Source organism: Danio rerio, chromosome 5, assembly GCF_049306965.1.
Source record: "Danio rerio strain Tuebingen ecotype United States chromosome 5, GRCz12tu, whole genome shotgun sequence".
Taxonomy (NCBI): domain Eukaryota; kingdom Metazoa; phylum Chordata; class Actinopteri; order Cypriniformes; family Danionidae; genus Danio; species Danio rerio.
This window is the reverse complement of record NC_133180.1, coordinates 30,946,014-30,968,035: the sequence shown is the minus strand read 5'-3', so window position 1 is coordinate 30,968,035 and position 22,022 is coordinate 30,946,014. Positions and strand designations below refer to the sequence as shown.

Sequence of the window (22,022 nt, the reverse complement as noted above, 5' to 3'; positions counted from 1 at the left end):
TACTCTTTCTAATCTCTTACATTCTTTTTCTGAGCCTTTCTATGAACTTAAACATTTCTGAATGCAGAGCAGTACTCATATCGATTCTTTATAGTGCATAATATCTGTATTCATATTCTAGCAGACACACATCAGCACACATTTTCCAATATATCCTGTCAGACAAACCTCAGACGTCTGAGATTCTTCATGGACATTAGCATTTGTCAAATAAAAGATTTATCATTGCTGGGAAAAGAGCTGTTTTTTTCAATTGTTTAATTTGTGTTCGCTGCTCTTTGTGTTTTATAGACAAAACATGGAGAGGGGTCAATCAAAATCTGGCTGTTTGGACATCAATGTCCTCCCTGTGCCTCTTTGAAATGAACAAACAGCAGATGCACTCTATAGGTATGTCCAAAAGTATTAAGGCATTTTGAATTTAATAATAATTTGGCTTACTTGAATAGGACACTTAAGGTGAAAATTCAAAACTGATCAAAATAACAGTGAAGACTTTTACTAACTTAATGCTGTGAACTATTTTTCAAACAGCGCTGATAAAAGTTAGCAAAATTAAAGCGTCCTAACAACTTTTTCCATTGATAATCATTTGAAATGTTTGTTAACCACCTAATCGACATATTAGATAATAAGGGCTCTTTTGACACCAAAGACCAATAGAATTGTTATGCTTTTTCTCCAAATATTTCCACTGACCCCTAAACACTTCTTTGCAGCCCCCAGACCAGTTTGAACCCCCCTACAAATCAATTTATGTTTAATATGTATTTATTTTACCATTAAAATAAACTAATATTTATCAAATAGTATGCAAATTAATATTATTTTAGTCAATTTATCATACACTCAACGGCCACTTTATTAGGTACACCTTACTAGTATTGAGTTGGACCCCCTTTTGCCTTCAGAACTGCCTTAATCCTTCGCGGCAGAGATTCAGTACTGGAAATATTCCTCAGAGATTTTGCTCCATATTGATATGATAGCATCATGCAGTTGCTGCAGATTTGTCGACTGCACATCCATGATGTGAAACTCCCTTTCCACAACATCCCACAGGTGCTCCATTGGATTAAGATCTGGTGACTGTGAAGGCCATTTGAGTACAGTGAACTCATTGTCATGCTCAAGAAACCAGTCTGAGATGATTCATGATTTATGACATGGTGCGTTATCATGCTGGAAGTAGCCATCAGAAGATGGGCACACTGTGGTCATAAAGGGATGGACATGGTCAGAAACAATACTCAGGCTGTGGCATTGACACAATGCTCAATTGGTACTAATGGACCCAAAGTGTGCCAAAAAATATCCCTCACACCATTACACCACCAGCAGCCTGCACCGTTAATACAAGGCAGGATGGATCCATCCTTTTATGTTGTTGATGTCAAATTCTGACCCTACCATCCGAATGTCACAGCAGAAATCGAGACTCCTCAGACCAGAAAACATTTTTCCAATCTTCTGTTGTCCAATTTTGGTAAGTATGTGTGAATTGTAGCCTCAGTTTCCTGTTCTTATCTGAACAATTTGTGCCCCAGAACTGACGCTCACTGGATGTTTTCTCTTTTTTGGACCATTCTCAGACCAGCCTGTCTGGCACCAAAAACCATGCCACGTTCAAAGTCACTTAAACCCCCTTTTTTCCCCATTCTGATGCTCAGTTGGAACTGTAGCAGATCGTCTAGACCATGTCTACATGGCTAAATGCATTGAGTTGCTGCCATCTCATTGGCTGATTAGAAATCTGCATTAACAAGCGGATATTAGGTATATTATCATATACCTAACTGTAATATACAGATAAATCAAATGGTCTTAGTCTGTTAATGTATTTACTGTTTCACCATGTTTGTAAACAGTACATCACAGGCATATCTAAAACCCAGCCTGAATATATACACAAGAATGAATCCAACAAGAATCTCAACGGACTTCCACAGGATTACATTTAATCTGGCTGCTGTAACAGTGAAGTTCTTACCTAAAATGGCCTGCTATTTCCACATCACCTGCATGGCCTTGCAAGTCTGGACCAGGTTGGACTTTTTTTCTTAAATCATCTATAACCAAGGCCAAGCTTATTAAGGAAGCCAGTGAAGCAGAATTAGATTACATTTCTTGTTATTTTCATTCTTGCATGTGTAGCCATCAGATTTCTATAATAAAATCCATGTGCTATTATTTGGTGGTTTTCTATACTCGCATGCGCACATTCTAGAAGCACTTTGTGTACTTGTCTGAGACGCGGGTTTTGAAGCATAGCTGGATTTGCGTGCTGGATTTACGAGCGCGATGACTGCATGATAGCAACAGGTGTACAGAGATTTCAGATTCAAACACCAGATGTAATGCTTTCAACACTCCTTCAAAACAAACAGACAAAACTAAACAGTGGATGACAAAAGAATTCAAACAACTGTCTGGAAGATAAACTCTATTTATATGTATTTCTTGTATTCACTCGTATCTGTGGACAAACACATCCCACTGTAATAGAGACAGTGGGTTTTGCAAATACATTTAATTTAGAAATGAAAGACATGTCATATATCAATATTCAAGATCTATTCTTCTCTGAATATACAGAAATGTTGAAACAGAAAGATTTATGCTGCATAAATCATACTGACATTGCCTCTTTGACAGATTCTTTATTGCCAAAACAATGTTTGTATTGTGTGAAAGGCAATTACCAGAGCAGGTTGTTTAGAATAACTTTCATTGAATTTTATAGGGAAGAAATGAGAAATGTTTTATTCATATTTTTTCTAGAAAAGAGTTAAACATGATACTGTGGCCAGCAGTTGTTGATGTGAATAGATGAGAGCACTGATAGATTTAATTAAAATCATCTACAATGAGTCCTGTAAATGTAGGAAGACTGAGGGTGAATATACTAAAGCAAACATCTAAATATTTTACTCTATACCTAAATACATGTACTATGCTTTTTATGAGTTATGTGAATGTATTGTATTAACAGTTAACAGTTGTTTTAATGCAATAGCTTTTAAAATAAAAAAGGGCATAAATAAGTTTATCTACCAAAAGAAATAACTAACCCTGAACTGCCTGACATGTGTCAACATTAATTCCAGGATTACTTCCTGCGCAAACTTTTGCTTTTTTATATAGATTTTTATAAGTTAAGCTCATAGTCTTTTATAAACCACTAGTTAAACTGAATTGAAAATAAATGGAGAATATATACTTTTGCTGTTGTATTCTGAAGTGCCAAGATTTACCAAGATCTACCAACTGACGCTAATTAACAATTCAAATCATGATCCTTAAATATACCACAATTTTCATATATGTTGAAAATTTAAAGGTCATGATTTGGATTGTTAATTAGCGTCAGTTGGTAGATCTTGGTCAATTAAACTAATATTTTTCTGTAGGATTCTTTACAATATTATTTTTGTGCACATTAGTTTAGTATGTCCTGAAGCCAAATCTGGAGCTAATCTAACAAAATAACTTACAATAATGGTTCAAAAATGTGTATACCCAAAATTATTTGTAAGGAAAAAATATGAAATAAAATATTTAAAAATAACAAGAGAATCAAAAAACACATACAATTAAGTTGAAATGTAGTTTGTGAACTTTTTTTTGCAGTATTTTGCATGAATTTGAATGTTTTATCTTTCCATTTCTAAAGATGTTTTGTGAATAAAATATGATTTTATAAATATATCTGTTTAATAAATCTGTTTTGTTCAAATGCACCAATATAGTTCTTTTCAAAAATGGTAATGTTCCTTTTTTATTGTATGTAAACTGTTTTCAACTGTATTTCAATCAGGCAGTGAAGATTTTTAATGAAAACAGACTTTAAACGGGGCGATTTTGTATCGGCATACAGTTCAACGGAAGAGCTTGACCCAGGTTACTGAAAATGAAAAGTATTTCTGCATATACCCTATGAAGCTAAATAATGCTACCATTCTAATAGCAATGGCTTTAACCAAACATTTATAAACATATTGTCACTGCTGTGTCCTTGATCCTGTCATGTATCTCCATGGTGTTTCATTCTTAATAAGTCCTGCTACTTTCTGTAGTTAATAAAACATCTGCTTTTTTTTTTTTTAACTGTCCTAAACTGAAAACTGCTAACGTTTATGAACTCAGCCTAACCACATCTCTGCAGCAGTCATTCAGTTTAATGATTTCACAGTCCTGCATGTCAGGAAGTATTTAGACCACTCATAATCAAACCTTTGACGCAGAGAACTTTGTGGCAAAAAGGAGAAGGTAGAACATTACGGTCTCTTTACCGCACACTAATGAGAATTCCCAGATTCTGTAGATGGCAGAAGCAGAGGCTGAAGTGTTTGTGTCAGTTTTGATGACAACTGTAATTGAAAGCAGTGTCAGTTTTACGGCCCATCATTGCAGGGTCAGTGACTTCAGCTGCTCAGTTATGGCAGTAATAATAATGTGAACTTTTCACTGTGTTTTTATGGCAGGTTCTGCAGATTGTGTGGTGAACTTAGCACACTGAGATCTGCGCAAAAGCTCAAGTAGCTAAAGATGAGAGGATATGCCATGAATTCAGGAAAGATTAATGAATGTGTGTAAATCAATAATATGTGATTTGTTAGAAGTAAGGAGCTCCAGATTTTTTGTTAAAAATAAATAAATGTGGGTTTATCTTTTTCCATCTTTGGCTTCAGTTCAGTTTCTTTCTCGTAATGGAGATTGACATGTTTACTTGCTCTGGACGCATCTGTTTATGAAATAGATCTTTTTTGAGACTACAAATTATGTCTGTTGTTCTTTTGTTGTTTTACATTGAGTAGTCTGTTTACATTTGTCATGAATACCTGAACTGACGAAGATGATGTTTATAGTTTTGAGCGGTTGAACGTTGAACAGCTGAAATCTTTAACAGACGTTTTACGTCTGATAATGAGTGATTTTCCTCCACATGGAATCGGAGAAAATGAGGAAAGTGACTTGGTGTACTAAGAACATTTCCAGCATCAACATGGTTACTTATCCCCAAAGCCCAGATTTGTCGTAATCATGATCAGATCAGAACAAATGTACAAACCTTAATCTAATTATACTACAGAGAACTGCGGGGTTTACAAGGTGATGATTGTCAGTTACAAAAAGAACTATGTGCTGGTTAGGAAGAGGTGAAAACCTACCCACTGCACAATTACCCATTGTCGTCATGAGACGGGATAAGGGATTATGTAAAATGCAGGTGGTAGTAGCCTCAAGGCCTGAGCGTGGCCTGGGTCTTACGTAAGGGCATGGTATGTTTTAAATCAATGTCAGATGAGAGGAGAATCTGAGGTATTCACTCACGTGCACACAGTTTTATACAGAGACAAAAAGCACTTGAGTTCGTTATCAACAGGCATACTTTCTAGGGAATAGCTTAACAGCTAAAGAATACTGTAGATAAAGATAGATGGATGGATGGATGGATGGATGTCCTGAGACATGTGCACCTACAGATCATTGTGTACACAACAAGTTTGGGAAAAACTTACCAAGAGTTAATTTGATGACTTATCCTAACCTTGGCCACTGGTCTTTTGTACACAGCTTTACATTCAATGAGACTCTATTTGCAGCGGTTCAACTCACCCAGGAAACATTGTGAAAAATCAAGATTAATAGAAATGTATTTTCTTATATGTGAATTTGTTGTGTTCTTTTGCAAATACAAGATATTGCTTTCATCTGTTTTCTGCTGTCATTTGACAAATGGAGTGTTGGTCTGGAGATAGCCTATTCAACTACATATTGGTATTTCAAGGACTTATATTATTTCTATTCATTTGGCTGTGTCTTAGTTATGCAATGTCCTGCACAAGACATTCATAGTAAGGAATATCATTGAAAAATGTATAAAAGTTTGGGTTGTATTTCACAAACATTTTGTTTGCTCCCAAAACTCACATGCAAAAGGACCATTACTTTTGCATGTTTTTTTTTTTTTTTTTTTAAAAGCTTGCTAATTTTTATAATGGACTGCAATTGCATGGGAAAGCAAGCATGATATTATTAGGCCTATCAATGATATTGTTTTGATTGTTATTATTTGCAGACTTTTTTGAGTTCTGCCGAAGAAAAACTAATATTATAAAGCGCTGAAACAAATACCTTACCTACTGATTATATAATGACGGATTTGTAAATTCAAGGTGTAATATTATGTAAAATCCTAATTAACTAAAAACGCATGTGTCCAATTGCAGATCATATTTCTAGCCAACCGTTGACTTTTGGCGCTCTTTCAGTGCAAACGGAAGACAGGTTATTCCATATGTGGCGAAAACGGAAGCGGAGAAGAAGCCGAGGAATTGGAGCAGTGTTCACAAATTTTAAAGTGTTCGAAAATTGACCATGACGGATAAAAGCACTAAACTGAATAATAAGAGACCCCCGAAAAGCACAAGACGTAATGAACATCTTGTCATCGATGGACAGCTTCAAAGTCGATACTTTGCTCATACCTGAGGTAAATACCAGTCATTTTGAAAATTGATGTCATACCAATTCAATCCGTGTTTGTGTGTGTATGTGTGTGTGTGTGTGTGTGTGTGTGTGTGTGTGTGTGTGTGTGTGTGTGTGTGTGTGTGTATGTGTGTGTGTGTGTATGTGTGTGTGTTTAATGAGAGAGAGAGAGAGAGAGAGAGAGAGAGAGAGAGAGAGAAATCAACAAATGTACATCTTACAAACACTGATGCTTAGGTTTTTCACTTCAATTATGATAAAAACATTCCAAACCATCAATATTTAAACGTAAAATCTGTACATTATAATATATTTTATTGTGACTTGGAGCATATTTACCATTCAACTAATTGAAAGTATTAAAATTACCAGTGGTGTCCTTCAGGGACCATTATAGTTTCCAACCAACTCAATTCCCACTATTAAAATCAAACGATCAGATTCTAGGTTTATTGACCGCCAAACAACATCCTAAAATGTTGCTTTGCATAATGTTTTCTTTTTGTAGAAAATTAAAGTATTTTAGTTAAAAACAATATTTACCATCATAACAGTAGTTAAATCAGTAAATGGTGGACAAGCAGAAGTTATATACATGTTTTCTATGTCAAGTATACAATTCTCATGATCTCACTTGTTTCTTTAATTCTTTTTTATTTTTTGTTTATTTCATTATAATTATTTTTAAGATGAGTCATTTTAATTTTCATTCAGAGTAGACAACCACCCACAGCTACCTCCTCATGCCAGTTTATCCATTTGGGAGGCCTGGTGTGTGAGAAAAGAGCTTTGCACTTGTGTTGTCATGGACGCTTGTCTTATCAGACTAAAACTGGGCACTCTTTGTGTTTTGCCCAGCAGGCTGTTATAACCGTTAAGAAGTATGGGGAAATAACCTCATAGTGCCCACACAGGCTCTTTTTTGTGGCCCTGAAAGCTTTGCAGATGGCTGTTGTGAAATGTGCTAGCTATACTGATCACTTCCAGTAACGCAACACTGCTTATTTGCATCTTGACAATAAAATGCGCACTCAGAGCTTTCATCTATAAAAGTCTTTAGATACAAGCTTGACGCTAAAGATGGCGAGGGTAAAAAAGGATTGATGGGAATGCTGTGAAAAGTGAATCGTACCTACGCACTTGTTCCTGCTGCGTTGAGAGAAATGAAAGACTTTCCAAAAAGCAGCAGAAGCCAAAAGAAAAGGGGGCTCCCAATGTGTTACGTAAAGCAGTGCAGATGTTGGCACTTTACAAACTACAAAAAGAGCTCGGGGGTGAGGACATTTTAATTCTTTTATGAGAATATAATAATAATAACTGATATCAATTTGTGTAGATGGACATTTTTGGTTTGGCTCATCCCGCAGGCTGTCTATTCTCGCTGTCTAAACAGATCTCCGACGCTTGGCCGTTGGAGTCACAGTTGGCTACTGTGGCTTTGGCAGCACTTCCCGCTTGGAGACATTTGGATGACAAGTTGTGACTGTAATTTCATAAGAGGCCACCCAGGATAGACTTATTGGTCAGAGGAAATATCTGCTAGTGTTCCAGATCTTTGTAGTCCCTCACCACCAGGTTTTCCAGTTAATGGAAAACCTGTGTCTCTTTTTCCTTCATGTAAACAAAGGACTTTGCCTCAGATGCCATTTTCATGCATTATTGGTCTCTAGGAGTAGTAAATTTGAATGTTGCAATTTATCGTCCATATGTTGGTTTTCTTGCATCTTGCAAAAACACGAGTGAGACCGTTTGTGAAATATGGCCCAACAGCACGATTGCAAGTATTATACAGATTTAATTTAAGCATTACCTTAACAATAAGATAAAATGTATAGTGCATTTTCTGCTGAAAAAATATGTTAATTAAAAATGTCCAGTAGCTTATAATTCATGAGTGTTTTCAGTTTATTAATGTTTTCGAGGGGCAGCACGATGGCGCAGTAGGTAGCACAATCGCCTCACAGCAAGAAGGTTGCTGGTTCGAGCCCCGGCTGGGTCGGTTGGCGTTTCTGTGTGGAGTTTGCATGTTCTCCCTGTGTTTGTGTGGGTTTCCTCCGGGTTCTCCAGGTTTCCCTCACAATTTAAAGACATGCGGGATAGGTGTCCCAGTTTTGGGTTGTGGCTGGAATGGCTTCCGCTGCGTAAAACATATACTGGATAAGTTGGTGGTTCATTCCGCTGTGGCAATCCCTGATTAAAAAAGGGGCTCAGCCAAAGAGAAAATGAATGTTTTCGAATTGCGTTATTAGATCTCTATCCAACTTTTATTGTTGAAAGTTTAACTCTGCATACTTTTATTGATATTTTAGTAGTATGGCATATATTACGTATTGTATTATGTAGATAAAAATCTGTAAAATTATGGAAATTCACTGGCAGCTAGTTATAGAATTTTAAAGCTACTGTACTTGTAGCGGTATTTGGCAAATAAAATGGGTTGGTCACCAGAGGTAGAAAACTCCACTACAGTTACTCAAATAAGTCTATAAAAAAAGTTTCAACAAATGCATGATTTAATCAAATAAACCAAAATCATGTCTGTAAAGCGGTTTTAGTTATTTTCATAGATGAATCAATCTATGAGGGATTAGTTGCTGTCTATGAATGAAGCAGAGTTTATGAACGAATCGGTTCAGTTAGTGATTTAAATTTTTACCACTCACTTGTGTTACAACAAAATTTGTCGAAAAATCTCAAGAGGACTTTATAGAGCCTTGCACATTACATGCATAAGAAAACAAGTCATCTTTGTACTCGTGACCTGTTTTATTAATTACTTCCGTCATTTTATTGAAGTTGTGGTTACATTCGGAAATGTTCCCTTACTGTGGTCACAGTTTGTTTAAATAAACACAAGGGATAATATCTGTTAAATTTGGCCATGCAAAACAGGACACCAGAACTATTATTTATATACTATATAGGGCTGCACAATATATCGTTTCAGCATTGATATCGCAATGTGCGCATTCACAATAGTCACATCGCAAAGATATGCAATGTCCAGTCTGGATTATAGTTGACTAAGACCCACAGAATTGTATTTATTCACTGTATTTATATGGAATTTATATGACTTATGCAAAAAAACAAACAAAAAAAAAACCATTTCTTTCTTGGAAAGAAAACATTTCTTCTTTTTGTCTTGTTTCTAGTCTAAACACTTTAAAGCGAAAACAAGATTATTTCACTTATCTTATAAGCAGATAATTTTCTTAAAACAAGAAAAAAAAATCTCTTAATCTTCACTTATTTCTACTTACGGTGAAAAGTAAACAATATATTTCACTTGGTCTTAGAATTTTTAAAAAAATATTTGGATCAGAAAGAAGACAAAATACGAAAGGCTATTTATCTACCTGAATATTCTTAGACACCCCAGAAAATCCTCAAATAGTGGTATTCAAAATTCCGAAACTGTATTCATATCACAGAAAAAAAATCATAATGTCAGTTTTTTTTCCAAAATCTTGCAGCCCAACTTTGTATTATAACTTGTTCTTTTGATCTTTCATAATTATCCATGTCAAATTTATACTAAGAAAAAGAGCAGTGAGTGAAGGACTCAGGTCTGATTTTATGGTTCAGTTTCTCCAGTCTTACATCCAGCATCAGTTACACTGTTGATCCCTCCGACCTGCAAATAAACTCATGCCTCGTCTGTGTCAAAAAACAATAGCTTTCGTATTTGTCCTCGAGGGCTCTGTTCTCTAGCCCTGTGGCTGAGACTGTGGAGAGTTAGTGGTGGCTTGAGGAAGGGAAGCTATGGGTCAGAAACAGGTCGGCCGGGATTTATGAGCTGATGCTTTGTGAATTTCTATGACCCAAAAGAGTGCAGAACTTCAGTCATGGGATTACTCCACACAGACTGATACTCTTGTTTGGTGTCTGATTTAGTCCAGCCTTGTAGAGCTGAGAATTGATTTTCGCTAAATGAGGCTAGAATGATGTGCGAGGAATGTCCACAAATGAATAACTTGCAAAACAAATGAGGAATGAAGCTGATTTAGGGGTTGCTGGTTCAGATGAACTTTGGTGTTTCATAACCTGAATACTCTTTGAAAATAAGCGTGCTCACTGATCGCATGCAGTTTATTTCACAGAATCCAAAATACTAGTAAACGTTTGTTTGTTAGGCACAGAATGAGGTCATTACTGGTTTGCACGTCGTTTGCTTTAATGTGCAACAGATAAGGCAATCGTTTTAAACCACCAAGCTGTGACAACCACTGACATCTAACCTGTGCAATGTTGGTTTCTATCCGACAGATGGCGGTGTTGAGTTATTTTTAAACAGAAGAGTGAGTTTGCAGGACTGTGTTTTGTAAGGATGATGGCAGTGTAACCCTGCACAAGGAAATCAAGTGTGACGTGTTCAATGCTTATAACATTCTTTTAAATTTACTTAGTGACTGCAGTCTTGTTAAACAAGCTTTTAAGAAAATTCTAAAAATGTGTTTTCTTCATTATAATTTCAGGTTTACTCTTAATTATTGCTTGATACTGGTTGCAGGTTTGGCGTGCTATATGCTATCCCAGGAAAAAACCCTGAGCTCGGAGATGCTTGAGCCCAGGGTTCTCAACTGGTTGTATAGCATAGAAGGGGGTCCGAGATTAGGTAGGTCTTAAGAGATCCCCCTAGTAATGGAGGAAAGGGGGAGATGGGGTGAATTGATGGACTCCAGAAACGAAGATGGAAGTAATGGAAGTAAAACAAACCAAGCTTGGATTGACCTGATTGGTTTATCGATGATTATGATGCGGGACTAGCCGCTATCAGTCACAGCACGTTACCCTCTCAAAATTAGTTCATAAAACTTGACTTAAGCTAATTTTAAAAACATTTTTGTTAGTCTAAATAATCTCCATGCGTCTTGTTTTTATATCATTATGTTTCAATAATCTGTAACTACAACAAAATGTTTTGTTTAAACATTGATTTTATTAATTTTGTAGAAAGTAATTGTGACACATGCCATGTTGATGTGACTAAAGCAATGATTTGGTGCTGATATTTATTGTCCCCATAGAATGAATACTCAGGTTTTTCCTGACAAATGAAGGCCTGTGCTTTTATGTGTTAAAGGTTTCTAATGTTAATCTCAAAACAAGTGATACAGAGAGCTTAAAATAATCTGGTGGGGCAATAATTTATATTTTTAAATGGATGAAGATTGGGATCACTGATTTTTTTGGGGGTTATAATAAATCTATATAATTATTTTAAGAGATCAGACTTAGCTGATGATTGACTATAAAGCGAGTTTGGCATACTGTCCCGGTAGAGAGCCCTGAGCTCAAAAGATCCTCAAGCCTGAGGCTCCCTCCCATTTGTAAGGCGAGAGGGGGGTTTGAGCTTAGGTAGATCTTGAGAAGTCCCCTGCTTATTTATGGCTAATGGCAATTAGGAATTGCTGATTTTGACTTATCAATGTTGCCAATTGGGTTTGATCAATGCACTTATGTCGCATGTCTTTGGACTATAGGAGGAAACTGTAGAACCCGGGGAAACCCACTCAAGCATGAGGAGAACCACTCCGCACAGAAACGAAAACTGGCCTGTTAAGGATTTGAACCAGTAATGTTCTTGCTGTGAGGCAACAGTGCTAACCCCTGAGCTGCTGTGCCACCCTGTCAGGGAAAAGGAGGGAGGAGGAGTAGGGATAGAAGGAGTGATTCTTCAAGACAAAGACAACTGAGGTAAAAACTCTGTTTATTTATAGTGAGTTAGGACTCATCCGATTGGTGAATCCTGCGTTGCTAATGCAGAACCAGCTGTGGTCAGTCATAAGCATGTGATCCTCTCGAAATTAGTTTATAAACTATATATACATATTATAATTGCTAAACTTCACTTTGCAATTAAGCAATATTAAGTTTTACTTCATATACATACTGTCAGATGGTGATCTAGCTGACAATTTATTAATGACAAGTGATATAGTACACCATTAAGTTACTACAAGTGCAAAGCAAAATTTCTGAAAAAATCCGCCACAAGATTATGAACTTTTCCTTAAGGCAAATAACAAACACAGATCAGTTCAGAGAATCAGTGTTGTGTATTATCTTTTGCTACATACAAATCTAATCGCTTAGATTTTTTGCCCAAAATGATAAGCTAGCAAAGACAGCATTGCGTTTATCTCGCTAAATATAGTAAATAAAACCGTGACTGGTATCTTCTGGATATGAATCTCTACAAAGACTGATCTGGCTCTACTCCCTCAGCTCAGATAAAAACCAAACTATTTCTCTCACAGCCTTTGCCAAGAGTGTAGTCCAACACCAGACACGCCTGATTAGTAATGGACAGCTTTAACAAAGAGTCCAGGAGACAAGCGAGAACCTTATGTTTTGTGATCGCTGTCAATCAGTGCAGATGTAAACTACCCCAACAGTTTGACCATAAAGATTCTCTAATGCCAGACACTTCTATCTTTGATCAATTTTTGTGGTATTTAGTTAAATTCTGCAAAATATAACCTGGTGATTCAGTTGAAATAATATCTTTTACACGCTAGAATTGTAATCAGATTAGCATTTTATCAAAGGTACTAAAATTTACGCTACTTTGATTTCTCTTTTCTTCCAACATGCTAAGAAATGTTATTATAATGATATTAGTTTTTAATATTAGCTGAAAAATTGATTTCCTAAACCTAAAATCCCCATCATCATTACCTGGCATACAGTACTGTTTCCCTCATATAGCTGTATGGCGGGACTTTCTTTTACCATTGTGTTTCCCCAAATGTGTTTTTCCTTGTTTTAGTGTCATGGCCAAGTGTCAGGTTTCTATTTTAATGGCACTGCTCTTTCCCTGTTGAACTTTCTCATTCCCTTTTCTACATATGCTCTAAACCAATGCCACATGATGCTGAGCATGCAAACTCAAGCAAATTTAAGTTTCGAGGATTAAAAGTGTTCCTCGTTTTGGCCTTCCATCAAAAGGACATTCTCCCTAGGCACCAAATAAGGCATTTGCTTTGACGTGTGTTTGGATCTTGGCTAAGAGAGAACCACAGACCTCTACAAACGTAGGGCAGAGGTCAGAGAATTGCAGTGTAAATTCTTGACAAGCGAAAGACTATCCTCTCTTTGCTTTACTCAATGTTTTTTCATTCCCTGTTCTTCCTCTTTGTTCATTTATTCGAGAGATATCCTGAAATGTGCTTTCATCTAGTTTTTTCTCCATTGAATTGTAAAATGAAACAATGGCCTTGTTATTGTGCCATTTCCGGAAAGAGATGCAGGTGTTGTCATCATAGCCATTTAAAAGTGTTACAGCTAATAGATCAAACACATTCCTCTCACAGCTGAGTATGTGGTGAAAGCGGTCACAGGCTGTAATCGCAAAGAGTCACCATTAGGGGAAAAACACAGTGTGGAGGAGAGATCTCTGCATCTCAGAACTGCATATTTAAGCATTTCTATATGTAATACAGAACCCCCATGTTTCTCCCAAGGCAGTTGATTCTTGCTGCTTTCAGCTCATTTTTCTCTTTCAACTTATCTTGGATCAAAATTATCCGCTTCATCGCTGTCTTGTTTTGGCTGCCAAGTCACCGTGAGAAGGCCAGCATGGGTGAAGGCAGCGCAGAGGTTATGTCTCCTTTTTCAACTCTAAGAGTATGTTTTTTGTAATGTATTAGTTTAGTGCGAGGGCTGAGCTTGACCTAAAGGGCTCCTATTTTACCCCTTTTTCAAGATTTAAGATAAGTCTTTTGTGTCTCCAGAATGTGTCTGTAAAGTTTCAGCTCAAAATACCTATCAGATGATTTATCATACCTTTCGGAAAAATGGAATTTTCTGCTCTGAACACAATGTAGCTGTTTTTGTTGCCAGTGCCTTTAATGCTAGTCCTCCCAACCCACTGTTCTCATGTGCCTGTCAGAGTGTGCCTTAATCTCCGCCTTGGCTGCGTCAGATAAACAGCACAGTGATAGACATGAAGGAAGCAGATCTCACATAACATTTATGAGAAATAATACAGTTAGAACTTTCCCAATGATTATTTAATGTATTTGTTGTGGATTTTATGAGTTGATGAGAACAATGAGTCACACAGAATGTAATTACAAAGCTTACACACACACACACACACACACACAGCACGCACACACACAGCACGCACACACACAGCACGCACACACACAGCACGCACATTTAACTTTGCACTGTTTTTGCACACAAATGTGACAGGATATATGTATGGGACAGGATTCACAGCTGTATAGATATCTTTTATGTTAAATGTACAAAATGAACCTGATTTAACATCCGCAAACCGGGATTGAAGCATCTTTTATAATTGTACTGACATGCGGCTGTGGTGATGTTAAAATCGATGTAATACATCACAAACATGCACTGTTTTCAAAACGTTTTAAACTTGTAAAACTCATTCTTGATCACATTTGATAATGACTGGTGATCACAGAGAGCTGAAGAGATCCTGTCTTGTTGATATGATTATATGCATTACGGAGACATGTTAATACGGGTCTGTCAATCAATTCATTGGGTGGTTAAACCCCACTCTTACTTCACGTTGCAGTGGGCCTTAAAATGGGAGGGAATTGGATCCTATTTTAACATCATGAAATTTTAACAAAGTGACTTATTGTCTTTCTATCACTCCAATATGACTGAACAAACTATACCTACACACAGTTCTGTCCAAACAGCTTACAAAAGATGATTTTTATCATTGGTGCCCTTTAAAACTTATGACCCTTACAAGATGCTGGTGGAGATGTCAATGAAAATGCATTTCATTGCATTTCATGCAAAATGTATTTCTGCATATTCTGCACATTTCTGCATATTCTGCATATTCAAGGAAAAAGTATTTCAAGCGTACATTTAAAAAAGATAATTTATCAGCCGGCTTTATTCCAAAACAGTTACTTTTTTGTTCGATTGAACACGTCAGAAGAACCCCACTTACGTTCACTATGCATATTTAAATAAGTAAATAAATAAGCAAACATTTTTTGTAGTGGGTGTACAGTGCCTCACAAAACAAAGGGCCCTCACTGCATCTGAAGTACATGATTGAAGTTATTGCACATCCGTCGGCACCCACCTCTGATTGAGTGAGTTTGAGCCATAGTCTGTAAAAATGTTGGTTTGAGCTACTTGTACAGTACAATAAGTTAGCATTACAAGTATTTCCAGTGTAAACAAAACACCTGCAAAGAAACTCGAAACCAGTTAGAATTTTGGAAGTCAAACAGAAAGCACAAGTATAAATGCTCGGCTACTGTACCTGCAAGAAATGCATCATGGGTTACACCGATCACTCAATGCAGAAGTATAATTGAGTCTACAATAATGGTTTAAAATGTGTGCATTATAACCTGTGCTTTATGTATTGTTTTGTATATTATTAATTACTTTGAACGGTCATCATTCATATACAGTACATGATGTTTCACCACTTATATTGTTATTGCAAAAATTGTGAAAAAAAATTACAGATACATTTTTTACTAATGCAGTTATTTAGTTAAATAGGTTAATGTTATTTGAGCACCTTATTCAGCATATTAGTGATTTGTCATCACAGGAATATATTATGTTTTTCAACAATACTGAAAACAAATTCATTTTCTAGATTGCACTGTAATTAGGCCAAATGTACAATTAAACAGACATCTTTCCTTTCCTTCCACATTCCTTCCTTATTTGGGATATGTTTGGCCACGCATAGAGCAAAGTGTTGGAGAAAATGGCTCAATTTGCCAAGTGTCTTGAGAGTAAATGGATATGGTCTGCTCTCCATTGCCTGCGCTTTGGCTCCTAATCACACTGTTAATCTGGAGACAATCCAGATATATTACATATCATCTAAAACAGCCAGTCCATGAGATTGTACAGAACACATCCATCAAAACGTCTGTTGGTCCAAATCACTGATTACAGGAGAAAAGGGAGAAAGAGAGTACATAGCTTGTCTAGATATTTAAAGCAAAACATGCTTTGCTAGGTACAAAAGCATAGAGAACACACACAATTGCCTCTTTCACACATACAGACCTTTACCGGCAATTTTCCAGAAAGGTCTGTATGTGTGAACAGGCCCTTTTTGAAAATACAGGTAAATTTGTTCTGGCTATTTTCTGGAAAGAGAGGTTGTAACATTTCCGGTAATTTGTCGGAATGCTGCGTTGTGTGAACGCAGAAGGAAGATCGCCGGAAAGAGCGCGTGCACATCTAGAACATGCTGACGTAAGACGTCTATTTTAGCCAATCAGAACAGTCAGACGCATTCAGTCGGCGCGGTTTATGAAAATAAAAGTCTTTGAATATTTTCCCAGACACATGTAGCTGCTAGATGTTAGTCAGATAACGATTATATTTTCTTTCTTAATGCCAACTGTGTAAATAATTATTGATAAGATGCTTATGATAAGCCATTGTTTGTTTACTTTCAAGCTCTGCTTCCTTCAGTTGCGTGACGCGTCGCGTGTGTTTGTGAAACAGCCCGTGAGCGCCAGCACACACACATATTATGTACATCTCGACATGTGAAAGTGTTCCTCTATATTTTCATTTTCGTTGTTCACAATACTTCTCCATCCACAGAGTTTTTAATGATGTAGTCAAATGTTTACAAATACAAACCCAGCCGTTTAGAGCTCATTTCTGGTTAATGAAGTCAGAATTTACCGGTATTTTGGAATGGATGTGTGAACATTCTTTTCCGCAAAAATTCCATAACGTCCTCACCTGTCTGAACTGCTTTTTTGAATTTACCGGTAAAGTCGTTCTGGAAATTTTTCGGATATTTACCGGTATCACTGTGTGAAAGGGGCTACTGTGACTAACACGAACCAACTGCATATGAATGCTGAATCTAATGGGGCTCATTTTAGTGAGTCTAACATATAGTATTCTTACATCAGTTTTGCCATTGCTAAGTTCACAGACGTTGGGTGGCGGAGCTGGATCAAGATGAAGGTCATTTGTAGCTTGTGGAAGCAGCAAGTCGATCATCTAACAGTTTTCATGTTAGTCGAAAACATCTCTGTTCTGGATTTGAAGTTACAATTTAGTGACGTTGCTGTGTCTAATTAGTACAGCTGTGTTGTGTGTTAGCTAGTCATAAATTGAAGCCGTTTGATGTTGGCAGGCTGTTTGTGAGGGCTGCATAGGCTAAGACACTGAGTCCTGTACATCCAGTGTTTATGGAAATCCCCTTCACGTCGCTGTTAGATCATCAGTCTCTTTGCTGCCCAGCTGCAACTCCACGCCGTGTGTAAAACATCTGCAATGTGAGTGACAGTTGTGCATTCTCTTGGGATGTTATGGCCAGCCAAAATATGCAGCCATTGTGAGGGATCTTTTGTTTTTAGGGCTTGTGTTTGTGTGTATGTGCAGCTGTGCATAGTGTTTCATTGTATATGTGGGTTTTCTTCTGCATACACATGTACATGTGGGTTTGTGTGTAACTCGTGCAGCTGTGACCTGACTGCGTACCTCATATGCTCTTGGGTCAGAACGACCCACCATAATACTTGTCAGCTAAGTATCACAGTGTTTGTGTGGGCTTACATTTCAGTTTGTGGTTCTTAAATCACCTTAGAGAGTATTAGGTGAGTGTGCATGTGTGCATGTTTATTTCTGCAAGTGTATTGTTGTTCTGCTGGTGCTTTTGTATGGAAGCTTATCTAGGCCAAGACTCCACTTTTTTCTTGCAACACTTCAGCTGTGAGTTTATAATTAGCATTTTAAAGAAGAAAACCCACAATGAAAGAGTCATGAGCAACTCCATGTAAATGTTTCTATGCTTTTTTGTGTAAGCAAGTATTTTACAGTATTTTACGAACTGTACGTACTCAAATTTATCTGTCAATGTTTTCAAACAATTATATTTGATTTTGCAAAGTTACACCAGTGCTAATTTTACATCTGTCACATGTGTTACGTATATGTTAAAATACTGTATACTCTCTTTGTGAATTCAGTGCCTCCCACAGGTTTGAAATATACTTGCGGTGGTAGCCGAATTAAAACACATCCTTTACCCATGGCACATGAATGATTAACTACATGAGACACAAAAAATAATGTGATTTTTAACAATGCTTTTATTTTTACACTATTATAGATCATTTCTTTTCAATGTGTTAAAGTTTAAAAAAGGCTGGTGAAATAAAAAAATTAATCCACTATTTCTCTTATTTTAATGCTCTTTAGGAGCAATCTGCACACAGCGGCTCTCTCTTTCTCAAGTTCATGACAGTACAGTATTGCCTAAAGCAGTTTAGATATGTATAAAATATGTATTATATTACATAATTAAATTAATCACATATACAGCAAATTTGAAATAATTACAGGAAAATAAATAAAAACAGACAATATATCTGAAATGGATATTAATTAATAATTAGAATAAAAAGTGTATATTATATTCATTCATTCATTTTCCTTTCTGCTTAGTCCCTTTATTAATCTGGGGTCGCCACAGCGGAATGAACTGCCAACTTATCCAGCATACGTTTTACACAGCGGATGCCCTTCCAGCTGCAACCCATCCCTGGGAAAAATCTATACACACTCATTTACACACATACACTGCAGACAATTTAGTTTATTTAATTTATACCGCATGTTTTTAGACTTGTAGGAAAATCCGAAGATCCCGAAGGAAAACCAGCACTCAAACCAGTGACCTTCTAGCTCTGAGGCGATTGTGCTACCCACTGTGCCATCGTGCTGTCCGTGTATTTAAATAAGGCAAATGACTTGATTGATCATTTCTAATGATCTACATATCTTTTGCAACCAGTTTAGGGCCTACTCACACTATGCCATCCGTACCGTGCCCAGGCCCGTTTCCCAGATCGTTTGAGAAGTGTGAGTGCGCTGAATCAGGCTCAAGCACGGTTCACTTGGCCGGCCCTGGCCCGGTTGGAAGAGGTGTGCCTGAGCGCGGTACACTTTGGCTTTGGCGCGGTACGCTTGTGTGTGAGCGCGAAACGCGCCAAAGCCCGAAACCGAAAGCGAGACGTGACTTTTAAGGGACTGTTTGATATGGATTTATTAATCATTCTTACTGTTCAGTGATCGCAAACTGCCGTAGTTTATTAAAGACGCAAACTCCTCACAGCACGCCAGCTGCGCGCCTTCAGCAGACCTCCTCATTCCTGCAGCACGAGAGCTTTATGATTGTTTATGAGCGCCAAAAGTGGCGGATCTGTTCGGCGAAATATCTGACTGTGTGTCCCCGCATCCCTAAGGACTGTTTGGCGAAATATTTGACTGCATGTCACTGCATAACAAACGACTGAAAGGATATAACTAGAGAAATCTCCACTGTGCAGCTGAGTGAGAGCTTATGGCAAGCCGTTTTAACATTTAAACCTTGTTCTGACTATCCATAAATATATTTAGAGATATAATTATATATTTTGACAAGTCATTATTATAATTCGACTTGTCAGAATGACAATTAGAGATATCTGCAATTACAATTGTACTAGTACGAAATCAGATTGGAGATATCTGCAAATATATTATGACTAGTCATATTCCTCCATTGACTTCCATTGAAAAATATTTGCAGATATCTGTAACTGAGTTTTGACTCGTCCAATTCAAGATATCTACAACTGTAATTCGACTATTAGTAAATTAATTAGAGATATCTTCAAATATATTTGTAAATATCTCTAAATATTACGAATTAAAGACATCTCCAAATGTATGACTAGTAAAAACTCAGTTAGAGATATCTCTAATTACAATTGTGACTAGACAAAACTCATTTAGAGATATCTGCAAATATTTTTCAATGGAAGTCAATGGAGGAATATGACTAGTCATAATATATTTGCAGATATCTCCAATCTGATTTCGTACTAGTACAATTGCAATTGTAGATATCTCTAATTGTTATTCTGACAAGTCGTATTATAATTATGACTAGTCAAAATATAATTAGAGATATCTCTAAATATATTTATGGAGTCAGAACAAAAATTTAAATGCTAAAAAGGCTTGCCATAGAGAGCGCTTCTGAACAGCGCAGCAGCGTTGACGTAAGCGTGTCGAGGCCCGATATGGTGTGAGCGCGGGCCGTCGGGGGAGACGGGAGGGGGGACAAGCGTGCTTTGGCCCGGTTCGAGGCAACTGTACCTAGTGTGAGTACGGCCTTAGATGTCATTTCGTCCTCTCTGAGTACACAGTAAAGTTTTTCTGAATTGTTTGGATTAAAGAAGATTTTATTTACTTTTTCTCTTGGTCTTGCAGCTGTGCGTGCTGTCAGCTGTGAAGCCAAGCAGAAAGTAGTCTTTAATAAAAGAGTAATGCAAAAACAACTTGAGAAAGCGAAAGCAAAAGTCCACTCCCGGACATTTTAGAAGATATTAGTAACACCGGCCGGATGCATTTTTAAGCCTCAAAAAGGCACACCTCTTTGCAGATCACGTGAGACTGTTTGAGGAAGTGTTGTTGACAGTTCTCGCGTGAACACAAGCAGTACGAAATGTGGAGAGTGAAAGAAGATTTTCCACTGGTTAATCAAACGCGGATGTTTGGTTATCTTGGGCTGATACAAAAAAAAAAGTGTAAGAGAATGATAATATTGGTAAATAAAAAATACAAAAAAATTTGAGCGGCCGTTAATATACCTGATTGGTATATTTATAGAATATAGTAATTTTTAGAATTACTCCCATGGGAGAATATTATTATATTTACTTAATATTTTTATTTTTTTTATGTGAATTTGCATTTAGGAAATATAAACTTTAGTTGCAAGGGGAAAAAAGTGAATTAATAGAATAGATTTTTTTCTGGAAGTTATGGAAATTCCCTTTAGTATATGTATTTAGGGCACATGAAGTGCATGCAACAGAATCTGTGGGTCATAGTATTAAGTTTGGCTGGTTGGTGAAGTCCGGATGTGAAATTCGTTTTGCTGGGCCAGATGGCTTGTATTTATACACTATTTATGTCCAGGTTGTGTTGACTTGGCTTGAGTCCTTAAGGTTTACAGGATGCAGCTGCAGTGTATTCTTATGTAGGCGATAGTAACACATCAATCAGCAAAAGCAACATGTGTGTGATTCACTGTATAAACTTCACTCTTTTTTGGACAGCTAATGGTTGACAACATTAATAGCAGATTTCCGTCAAACTTATGAATGCAACATCTAAGCAGGGCTCGAAATGAACCTTTTTGCTTTTGTTAACTTTAAACAAATAGGAGCGCCAGCCAAAATTTAGCCGCACCCATTATTTTTGAGCACCTCTACTACAAGTTTTAATGAAACTTACAGCTTTTTCACACCGCACACGAAGGCAGAGTGTTTTTTTTTTGCGTCATTGTTAACAGATAACGATAATAACTGTAGTTCAATCTTAGAGAATGCCAGCCCTTTTTGACTGCATCCTTACGATTAAATGAAGGATTAAATGGAACCTCTCATGCTGAAATTGTGTAGATGTGGCAAATGCTGTTACCTGCAAACTCCATCCCACAGGATTTACAATGAATGCTTTAAACATTTTGA

The 22,022-nt window shown here is 36.9% G+C and overlaps 1 protein-coding gene across 2 annotated transcripts in view; it reads left to right on the top strand.

Annotated features, from left to right (window-relative positions):
- Positions 1-6,262: 6,262 nt before the first annotated feature.
- Positions 6,263-22,022, top strand: part of adamts8a (ADAM metallopeptidase with thrombospondin type 1 motif, 8a) — a 191,012-nt gene continuing 175,252 nt past the window's right edge. For both annotated transcript variants that reach the window (XM_073952223.1, XM_073952221.1), the window contains exons 1-2: positions 6,263-6,496; positions 11,979-12,192. The gene's annotated coding sequence lies outside the window, so the exon portion shown is untranslated. The remainder of the gene's footprint in view (positions 6,497-11,978; positions 12,193-22,022) is intronic.